The 12,018-nt window shown below is 41.6% G+C and overlaps 1 protein-coding gene across 3 annotated transcripts in view; it reads left to right on the forward strand.

The window, feature by feature from the left end:
* Window positions 1-12,018, forward strand: part of LOC110505154 (GPI ethanolamine phosphate transferase 2, catalytic subunit) — a 124,557-nt gene that overhangs the window by 64,835 nt on the left and 47,704 nt on the right. The window lies entirely within an intron of this gene.

A 12,018-nucleotide genomic window follows, 5' to 3' on the forward strand; every position in this document is an offset into this window, starting at 1 on the left:
AAGTAGTCACTGCTGTTTGGTATCATTGTGGTCACCACACTGAACATGGACCAGAGTAAAGTAGTCACTGTGCTGTTTGGTATCATTGTGGTCACCACACTGAACATGGACCAGAGTAAAGTAGTCACTGTGCTGTTTGGTATCATTGTGGTCACCACACTGAACATGGACCAGAGTAAAGTAGTCACTGTGCTGTTTGGTATCATTGTGGTCACCACACTGAACATGGACCAGAGTAAAGTAGTCACTGCTGTTTGGTATCATTGTGGTCACCACACTGAACATGGACCAGAGTAAAGTAGTCACTGTGCTGTTTGGTATCATTGTGTGCACCACACTGAACATGGACCAGAGTAAAGTAGTCAGTGTGCTGTTTGGTATCATTGTGGTAACCACACTGAACACGGACCAGAGAAAGCAAAGGAGAGATTTGTCTGAGGAGATCAGAAAGAAAATAATAGACAAGCATGGTAAAGGTTAAAGGCTACAAGACCATCTCCAAGCAACTTGATGTTCATGTGACAACAGTTGCAAATATTATTAAGAAGTTTAAGGTCCATGGAACTGTAGCCAACCTCCCTGGGCACGGCTGCAAGAGGAAAATCGACCCCAGATTGAACAGATAAAGAACCAAGGATAACTGCCAAAGAGATACAAGCTGAACTCCAAGGTGAAGGGCATCCTGACTGGTTGCATCACTGGCTGGTATGACAACTGCTCGGCCTCCGACCGCAAGGCACTACAGAGGGTTAGTGCGTACGGCCCAGTACATCACTGGGGCCAAGCTTTCTGACATCCAGGACTTCTATACCAGGCGTGTCAGAGGAAGGCCCTAAATATTGTCAAAGACTCCAGCCACCCAAGTGATAGACTGTTCTCTCTGCTACCGCACGGCAAGAGGCTTCTAAACAGACTTCAACCCCTAAGCCATAAGACTCCTGAACTTCTAGTCAAATGGCTGCCCAGACTATTTGCAGTGCCCCCCTCACCCCCTCTTTACACCACTACTACTCTCTGATGTCATCTATGCATAGTTACTTTAATAACTCTACCTACATGTACATGCTACCTCAAATAACCGGTGGCCCCCCCGTACATTGACTCTGTATCGGTACCCCCCCCCCCCCCTCGCTATTGTTATTTCACTGCTGCGCTTTAATTACGTGTTACTTTTATCTCTTATTCTTATCTGTATTTTTTTTTAAACTGCATTATTGGTTAAAAAAGTAACACTGTAAAAAAGCATTTCACTGTAAGTTCTTCTACACCTGTTGTATTCGGCGCATGTGACTGATAACATTTGATTTGATGTCAGTTTCTGATCACACCATCCGTCGCTTTTTTGAGCGAAAGTGGGCTGCAAGGCAGAAGACGCAGGAGGACTCCACTTTTGAAAGAAAAACATTTTAAAAAGCCAGCCTGGACTTTGCTAAAATGCATATTGACAAAGACACAATCCTTCTGGGAGAATGTCCTTTGGGCAGATGAGTCAAAACTGGAGCTTTTTGGCAAGTCACATCAGCGCTACATTCACAGAGGAAGAAATGAAGCTTTCAAAGAAAAGAACACCATACCTACAGTGAAACATGGAGGAGGCTCGGTTCTGTTTTGGGGTTGCTTTGCTGCGACTGGCACAGGGTGCCTCGAATCTGTCCATGACACAATGAAATCTCAAGACTGTCAAGGCATTCTGGAGCGAAACGTACTGCCCGGTGTCAGAAAGCTCTGTCTCAGTCGCAGGTCATGTGTCCTTCAACAGGAAAATGACCCAAAACACTCAGCTAAAAGCAACCAAGAATGGATAAGAACAAAACATTGGACTACTCCGAAGTGGCCTTCTATGAGTCCTGATCTGAATCCTATTGAAAATCTATGGAAAGAGCTGGAACTTGCAGTCTGGAGAATGCACCCGTCAAACCTGAGACAGCTGGAGCAGTTTGCTCAGGAAGAGTGGGCCAAAGTACCTGTTAATAGCTGCAGAAGTCTCATTGAGACCTATGGAAAAAGTTTGATTGCAGTGATTGCATCTAAAGGTTGTGCAACAAAATATTAAGTTACGGGTCCCACCATTTTTGTCCATGCCATTTTCATTTGTTTTATTATTTACAATATTATGTTGAATATATAATCAAAAGCAAAGTCTGATTTCTATTAAATATGGAATAAACAATGGTGGATGCCAATTACTTTAGTCAGTTTCAAGTTATTTCAGAGAAAATTGTGCGTTCTTAATTTTTTGTGGAGGGGTACCAACACATTTGAGCACGTCTGTATATATTGAGCAGACCGGTTAAATAATTGCATTGCATGTTAATCAAAAATACACCGTTTGAGACAAAAGGTCTTCGAAATTATGCTGTCATTTCTTTGTAATTACCTATTTCTGTCCCTGCAAGTCATACGATTAAAACCATAAGACCAAATATGTTTGCATTGATTTCAAAATGGCACCTCAAGCATGCAACATAAAGAGAGGTGAATAATTCAAATGAATTACCCTTTCCAGAAAAAGTTTTAAAGACTAACTGTTTCTTTCTACTTCTAAGTCACCAGTGTCATTTAGCTTTCTTAATTATGTTTGAAAAAGTGGCCTCCTCTCTCTCTCTCTCTTCTGGCAACTAACAGAAAGTGCTGACACAGAGGAGAAGAACGTAGAGAAAGACAGAGAGAGATATACAGTGCATTCGGAAAGTATTCAGACCCTTTGATTTTTTTCCCCCACAATTTATTACGTTACATCATTATTTTAAAATTGACAAAAAAATAAATAATTCACAGTACCCTATAATTTTGAAGCAAAAACAGGTTTTAAGACATTTTTGCAAATGTATTAAACATTAAAAATGGAAATACCATCAGACCCTTTACTCAGCACTTTGTTGAAAAACCTTTCGCAGCGATTACAACCACGAGTCATCTTGGGTATGACGCTACAAGCTCAGCACGCCTGTATTTGGAGGAGTTTCTCAGATTGTTCTCTGCAGATCCTCTCAAACTCTTGTCAGGTTGAATGGGGAGGGTCGCTGCACAGCTATTTTCAGGTCTATCCAGAGATGTTCGATCGGGTTCGGACTCTGGCTGGGCCACGCAAGAACATTCAGAGACTTGAACCGAAGCTACTGCTGTATTGTCTTGGCCGTGTGCTTAGGGTTGTTGTCCTGTTGGAAGGTGAACCGTCGCCCCAGTCTGAGGCCGTGAGTGCTCTGGAGCAGGTTTTCATCAAGGATCACTCTGTACTTTGCTCCGTTCATCTTTCCCCCGATCCTGACTAGTTTCCCAGTCCCTGCCGCCGAAAAACATCCCCACAGTATGATGCTGCCACCACCATGCTTCACAGTAGGGAGGGTGCCAGGTTTCATCCAGATGTAAAGCTTGGCATTCAGGCCAAATAATTCAATCTTGGTTTCATCAGACCAGAGAATCTTGTTTCTCATGGTCTGAGAGTCCTTTAGGTGCCTTTTGACAAACTCCAAGCAGGCTGTTGTGTGCCTTTTAGAGTGGCTTCCGTCTGGCCACTCTACCATAATGGCCTTATTGGTAGAGTGCTGCAGAGATGGTTGTCCTTCTGGAAAGTTCTCCCATCTTCACAGAGGAACTCTGGAGCTCTGTCAGAGTGACCATCTGGTTATTGGTCACCTCCCTGACCAGGGCCCTTCTCCCCCAATTGCTCAGTTTGGCCAGGCGGCCAGCTCCAGGAAGAGACTTGGTTGTTCCAAAGTTCTTCCATTTAAGAATAATGGACACCTGTGTTGTAATAACCAAAAAAGTTCAACAAATAAAAATAGATTTGAGATTCTTCAAGGTAGCCACCCTTTGCCTTGATGACAGTTTTGCACACTCTTGGCATTCTCTCAACCAGCTTCATGAGGTAATCCAAACCTTTGACACACCTGCTCGCTTAGTGCGACTATCATTTGTTTTTCGGCAGGGCAAAGACCCAAAACACACCTCCAGGCTGTGTAAAGGCTTTTTGACCAAGAAGGAAGTGATGGAGTGCTGCATCAGATGACCTGGCCTCCATAATCACCTGACCTCAAACCAATTGAGATGGTTTGGAATGAGTTGGATGAGTTGGACCACAGAGTGAAGGAAAAGCAGCTCAGTGCTCAGCATATGTGAGAACTTCTTCAAGACTGTTGCAAAAGCATTCCTCATGAAGCTGGTTGAGAGAATGCCAAGGGTGTTAAAATATTTTTATTTGTTTACACTTTTTTGCTTACTACATAATTCCATATGTGTTATGTCATAGTTTTGATGTCTTCACTATTATTCTACCTTGTCGAAAATAGTAAAAAAAAATAAAGAAAAACCCTTGAATGAGTAGGTGTGTCCAAACGTTTGACTGGTACTGTATACATTGTAATAGCTGTACACTGTAAAGTCCATTATTCATCTGAAGAGTATGAAGTAGGCTGTTGGATAAGGTTTGAATCCTAAGAAACCTGCCTACACATAGTTTGAAGTACAATACCATTATAGCTACTTTAGTAGGTCAAAGCGTAGTAGGCCAAAGCTGTGTGCTGGAAAACCTTGGTAGAGCATGGATGGAATAGGCATTGTGGTGCTCATGTGAATTTCCTGTCTTTTTTGGCTTCAGACCATGCATACTTCTCACTTAAAACATTTTTTTTTCATGTTTTTTTACACAACATTATTATACCACATTATAATACAGCATAACACAGCAATAAAATGTAGTTAAAAGTAAACAGTAATCACAAATGTCAACAGAGATAATGTAGTTGTTAGTATTTATTTAATATTAACAGCTGATTTTCCAGAGGGAAGCAAAAAAACAGAAACTCACTTAAGCCAATTTGGAGTAAACTGGGGGAGAACAATGTCCTGATTTCTCCTAAGACAATTGAGCAATCTACATTACCTAGAAACAAAAGTGAATTATCACTAAATATAGCATTTACAACCAAATGTACATTCGTCAGTCAGATATAGTCAACTTTGTAAATACAATTCAGGGATGGCCACAATTGCTCTTGAGAAGCTGCAGTTTTATGTAGGCTTTTTTTTGTGTTCAATCCCAGTTCTAGCACACCCGATTCTACTATTCATGGTCGTGATGAACAGCTGAGGTCTTGATGAACAGCCGAGTAGTAGAATCAGGTGTGGTAGCACTGGACTTGAAAAAAAAAAAAAACATTTATAGCCCTGTGGATCGTCAAGAACAATTTTGACAACTCCAGATACAAACAATGCTGAGAAACCCCTGTAAAATACAAGTACCAAACGCTCTCGACGATATACATATTTACAAATCTGCTCTAAATCCTTTAACTACAAATGTTCAACTCCAATAAAAGAGCACACATTCCCTTATTTATATTTGACAGTATAAATATGAAAACAGATGGGATATGCACAGATTTGGAACAGAACATACATTTTAAGTATTGATAGTGTGCGAATGACCATGTGTGCATTGGAATTGGCATAAGTCGTTTGTTTGCTCCACATGGGCCAGCTTGCATTTATTTCTCTGTGACAAGCGCTTGCCCACAATCCACTACTCTGCCATAAAGCACTGTGTCCTTGGGAAGTACCGTAGAGATGGCGTGCATCTCAATCAATGAGGGCAACAACCTGTTCCTTTAGAATCTGAAAGCTGGTCTCTCCTCCATTCTAGCAAGACACACGCAATATTACACACCACCACACTCACTGCCACTTGCCTGCCACTCCACGGACCCAAAGGCTCTTTTAAGAGCCACCTAATTAATGCAAATAAGTGTGTGTGGGAGGGGTCAAAATGTATCCTCTGGGAGACAAACCCACAGTCTTCATATCCACAGGCGGTAACTCTAAACGTTAACCCTACGAACCCTGTTCTTAAAACATTGATTTTGACAGACCTTTTAAATGGACAGATTGGAAGCGTTCATTCCGAAATGATTTTGCTCATTCACTCAGTACTGATTGAACATTTATTTAGCTTTCTTGGTTAAAATACAATAGTCTAAAACTGTTGATTTGTTGAAAACAGACAAATTTTATTACGTAGCTGACCAAGTTAGCAAACGTGTCATTTTCCTTTGACTGCGCACAGCATGGCGTACAATTTAAGTTAGCGACATTTGTGGGTTTTCGAGCATGAACTGCTCTTTTCAGGTCCTGCCACAACATCTTAATCGGGTTTAGGTCTGGACTTTGACTAGGCCATTCCAGAACTGTAAGTGTGTTGCTTTTGAGTCTTTATGGTGTAGAATTGCTTGTGTGTGTTGGATCATTGTCTTGCTGCATGACCCAGCTACGCTTCAGCTCACAGATGGATGGCCTGACTTGTTCCTTCAATGAGGGAAAGTCATCCAGGTCCTGAGGCAGCAAAGCATCCCCTTACCATCACACTACCACCACCATGCTTGAACGTTTGTGTGAGGTTCTTACTGTGGAATGCAGTGTTTGGTTTTTGCCAGACATAACAGTTGATGTCTTCTGAAAAAAGGATTAGCAGGCAATGATTTACATTGGCTCGTTTGATGTTCCAGGACAACTTTTAGACATGGTGCCAATGGCGGGAAACACTGCATCGCTTCCAATTATTGACCGGATGTGTCTGTGATGAACTGAAGTGAGGTCCCGCCACTGGATGCATCATGACAGGTTTACTTTGGCTCTATGTCTGTGTCAGCATGCCTTCAGAAACCGAAGGGGGAGAGGAGGGAGCCTTGTGGGGTTCCTTTTGTGTGACAAACCAAGACGGTCTGGCAAAAAAAAAGTGGAGTTATAATGGCTACGTCCTGAATGGCACCCTACTCCCTATTTAGTGCCCAATGGGCCCTGGGGATAGGGTGCCATTAGGTAAGCAGGAAAACACTTGGGTGACAAACTTCCCTGTTGATGCTAAACGCACGTTACGACCAGACGAGATCTCCAGCAGTGTGCCAGTCTGCTGTTGGATTAGCATATACAGTTAGGTCCAACATTATTGGCACCCATGGTAAAGATTAGCAAAAAAGACTGTATAAAATAAAGAGTTTAAATATTGAGCTATATTGTATGCTAAAAAATCTTGGGAAATTATATTAGTTTTTACTAATACAATTGCTCAGAGAAAGAGATTTTGTTTCACAAGTAAATATTTTTACTCAAAAAGATATGGGTCAAAATTATTGGCACCCTTGTTTCAACACCTTTCAATATCTCACCTTGCGAGGATAACAGCACTGAGTCTTTTTCTAAAACTTTTTATGAGATTGGAGAACACTTTGGGAGAGATCTTAGGCATTCCTCCTTACAGAATCTTTCCAGATCCTTGATATCTTTCGTCTCCGCTTATGGACTGACTCCTTCAATTCAAACCACACTTTTCAAGTGCGGCGACTTTCACCATTGACCTTAACAATGGTCCCAGGACCAGTAGAAGCGAAATAGCCAATAACATCCAAGATCCTCCTCCATATTTACAATAGGTATGGGATTCTTTTTGCATTTGCATCTTTCTTTAGATGCCAAACCCACCGCTTGTGTGCAAAAGAGATATCTTTTCATGTCATCCAACAAAGGCCTGCCGTTTGCTAAACAGCATTGGCAACTGGATCAGAACCGGTGCTATGGTTAGATGACATGAATCTAGAGCTATTGGCCGTGCACACCATTGGTGGGTTTGGTGTTGAAAGAAAGATGCAAATGCAGAAGAGATATAAAAAACACAGGTGCCAATAATGTTTATTCCTATTAAAGGACCTGCTATTGGAGGACCAAAAAAAAGCCGATACCGATTAATCAGCTGATTTTTATATATATATATTTGTAAAAATGACAATTACAACAATACTGAATGAACAATTTTATTTTAACTTAATATAATACATAAATAAAATCAATTTAGTCTCAAATAAATAATGAAACGTGTTCAATTTGATTTTGTTTAAATAATACAAAAACACAGTGTTGGAGAAGAAAGTAAAAGTGCAATATGTGACCTTTAAAAAAGCTAACATTCAAGTTCCTTGCTCAGAACATGAGAACATGTGAAAGCTGGTGGTTCCTTTTAAGTCTTCAATATTTCCAGTTAAGAAGTTTTAGGTTGTAGTTATTATAGGACTATTTCTCTCTATATCATTTGTATTTCATATACTTTTGACTATTGGATGTGCTTATAGGTACTATAGTATTGCCAGCCTCATCTCGGGAGTTGATAGGCTTGAAGTCATAAACAGTGCTGTGCTTCAAGCATTGTGAAGAGCTGCTGGCAAACGCAGGAAAGTGCTATTTGAATGAATGCTTACGAGCCTGCTGCTGCCTACCGCTCAGTCATACTGCTCTATCAAATATCAAATCATAGAATTAATTATAATATAATAAACACACAGAAACACAAGCCTTATGTCATTAATATGGTCAAATCCGGAAACTATAATTTCGAAAACAAAACGATTATTCTTTCAGTTATATACGGAACCGTTCCATATTTTATCAAGTCTAAAGTCTAAATATTGCTGTTACATTGCACAACCTTCAATGTTATGTCATAATTATGTAATATTCTGGCAAATTCATTATGGTCTTTGTTAGGAAGAAATGGTCTTCACACAGTTCGCAACGAGGCAGGCGGCCCAGACTGCTGCATATACCCTGACGCGAATGCGCTTTTGTTAAATCATCACCCGTTTGGCAAAGTAGGCTATGATTCGATGATGAATTAACAGGCACCTCATTGATTATATGCAACACAGGACAAGCTAGTTAAACTAGTAATATCATCAACCATGTGTAGTTAACTAGTGATTATGTTAAGATTGATAGTTTTTTTTATAAGATAAGTTTAATGCTAGCTAGCACCTTACCTTGGCTCCTTGCTGCACTCGAGTAACAGGTGGTCAGCCTGCCATGCAGTCTCCTTGTGGATTGCAAGATAATCGGCCATAATCGGCATCCAAAAATGGCGATTACTGAATGTTATGAAAACTTGAAATCGTCCCTAATTAATCAGCAATCCCGGTTGACCTCTACTATCAATAATTGTATTTATTTTCTTATCAACGGAACATGAAATACGGTAATATGCTTTTCTTCCCGGAGTCATGTCTGAACAAGGACATGGATAATATACAGTTAGCTGGGTTTTCTATGCATCGGAAGGACGGCAGTGTCTGGTAACATCGTGGGGGTGTTGTGTGTCTCTTTGTTAACAACAGCTGGTGCGCGATCTCTAATATTAAGGAAGTCTCAGCTTATTTCGAGATTTTCTAACTCGCCTGAGATGGATTACCTCATGATAAGCTGTAGACTATTATTTACCAAGAGTTTTATACCATATTTTTCCATAGCGGTCTATTTACCACCACAAAACTATGCTGGCACTAAGGATGCACTCAAGGGCTCCCGGGTGGCGCAGTGGTTAAGGGCGCTGTACTGCAGCGCCAGCTGTGCCATCAGAGTCCCTGGGTTCGCGCCCAGGGGTTCGTGCCCGGTCGTAACCGGCCGCGACCGGGAGGTCCGTGGGGTGACGCACAATTGGCCTAGCGTCGTCCGGGTTAGGGAGGGATTGGTCGATAGGGATCTCCTTGTCTCATCGCACACCAGTGACTCCTGTGGCGGGACGGGCGCAGTGCGCGCTAGCCAAGGTGCACGGTGTAGTCTCCGACACATTGGTGCGGCTGGCTTCCGGGTTGGATGAGCACTGTGTTAAGAAGCAGTACGGCTGGTTGGGTTGTGTTGGTTGGGTTGTGTATCGGAGGACGCATGTCAACCTTCGTCTCTCCCGAGCCCGTACAGTAGCTACTACAACAATTGGATACCCCGAAATTGGGGGAGAAAAAAGGGGTAAAATTTTTAAAATAATAATAATTTAAAAAAGGATGCACTCAACGAGCTCTACAAGACAAACAAGAAAATACTCATCCATAGGCGACACTCCTGTGATTTTAATGCAGAAAAACTGGAATCTGTTTAACCTCATTTCTACCAACATGTCACCTGTGCAAAAAAAACAAAAAAACTCTAGATCACCTTTATTCCAAACACAGAGACAAAGCTCTCCCTCGGCTTTCATTTAGCAAATCTGACCAGAACTCTACTTTCCTGATACCTGCTTACAAGCAGAAACTCAAACAGGAAGTGGTCCGATGAAGCAGATGCTAAGCTACAGGACTGTTTTGCTAGCACAGACTGGAATATGTTCCGGGATTCATCCGATGGCATTGAGCGGTTTACCACGTCAGTCACTGGCTTCATTAATACAGTGCCTTGCGAAAGTATTCGGCCCCCTTGAACTTTGCGACCTTTTGCCACATTTCAGGCTTCAAGCATGAAGATATAAAACTGTATTTTTTTGTGAAGAATCAACAACAAGTGGGACACAATCATGAAGTGGAACGACATTTATTGGATATTTCAAACTTTTTTAACAAATCAAAAACTGAAAAATTGGGCGTGCAAAATTATTCAGCCCCCTTAAGTTAATACTTTGTAGCGCCACCTTTTGCTGCGATTACAGCTGTAAGTCGCTTGGGGTATGTCTCTATCAGTTTTGCACATCGAGAGACTGACATTTTTTCCCATTCCTCCTTGCAAAACAGCTCGAGCTCAGTGAGGTTGGATGGAGAGCATTTGTGAACAGCAGTTTTCAGTTCTTTCCACAGATTCTCGATTGGATTCAGGTCTGGACTTTGACTTGGCCATTCTAACACCTGGATATGTTTATTTTTTAACCATTCCATTGTAGATTTTGCTTTATGTTTTGGATCATTGTCTTGTTGGAAGACAAATCTCCGTACCAGTCTCAGGTCTTTTGCAGACTCCATCAGGTTTTCTTCCAGAATGGTCCTGTATTTGGCTCCATCCATCTTCCCATCAATTTTAACCATCTTCCCTGTCCCTGCTGAAGAAAAGCAGGCCCAAACCATGATGCTGCCGCCACCATGTTTGACAGTGGGGATGGTGTGTTCAGGGTGATGAGCTGTGTTGCTTTTACGCCAAACATAACGTTTTGCATTGTTGCCAAAAAGTTCAATTTTGGTTTCATCTGACCAGAGCACCTTCTTCCACATGTTTGGTGTGTCTCCCAGGTGGTTTGTGGCAAACTTTAAACAACACTTTTTATGGATATCTTTAAGAAATGGCTTTATTCTTGCCACTCTTCCATAAAGGCCAGATTTGTGCAATATACGACTGATTGTTGTCCTATAGACAGAGTCTCCCACCTCAGCTGTAGATCTCTGCAGTTCATCCAGAGTGATCATGGGCCTCTTGGCTGCATATCTGATCAGTCTTCTCCTTGTATGAGCTGAAAGTTTAGAGGGACGGCCAGGTCTTGGTAGATTTGCAGTGGTCTGATACTCCTTCCATTTCAATATTATCGCTTGCACAGTGCTCCTTGGGATGTTTAAAGCTTGGGAAATCTTTTTGTATCCAAATCCGGCTTTAAACTTCTTCACAACAGTATCTCGGACCTGTCTGGTGTGTTCCTTGTTCTTCATGATGCTCTCTGCGCTTTTAACGGACCGTTGAGACTATCACAGTGCAGGGGCATTTATCCGGAGACTTGATTACACACAGGTGGATTGTATTTATCATCATTAGTCATTTAGGTCAACATTGGATCATTCAGAGATCCTCACTGAACTTCTGGAGAGAGTTTGCTGCACTGAAAGTAAAGGGGCTGAATAATTTTGCACGCCCAATTTTTCAGTTTTTGGTTTGTTAAAAAAGTTTGAAATATCCAATAAATGTGGTTCCACTTCATGATTGTGTCCCACTTGTTGTTGATTCTTCACAAAAAAATACAGTTTTATATCTTTATGTTTGAAGCCTGAAATGTGGCAAAAGGTCGCAAAGTTCAAGGGGGCCGAATACTTTCGCAAGGCACTGTAAGTACAGCCTGTAATAACTACATGTTTCAAGCAAACCACCATAGTCCATGTGCCCAAGAACAACAAGGTAACCTGTCTAAATGACTACCGCCCCGTAGCACTCACATCTATCTGTAGCCATCAAATGCTTTGAAAGGCTGGTCATGGCTCACATCAACACCATCATCCCAGAAACACTGGACACCCTCCA

This window comes from Oncorhynchus mykiss, chromosome 25 (assembly GCF_057628025.1).
Source record: "Oncorhynchus mykiss isolate SJ-2025 chromosome 25, ASM5762802v1, whole genome shotgun sequence".
Classification (NCBI taxonomy): Eukaryota; Metazoa; Chordata; class Actinopteri; order Salmoniformes; family Salmonidae; genus Oncorhynchus; species Oncorhynchus mykiss.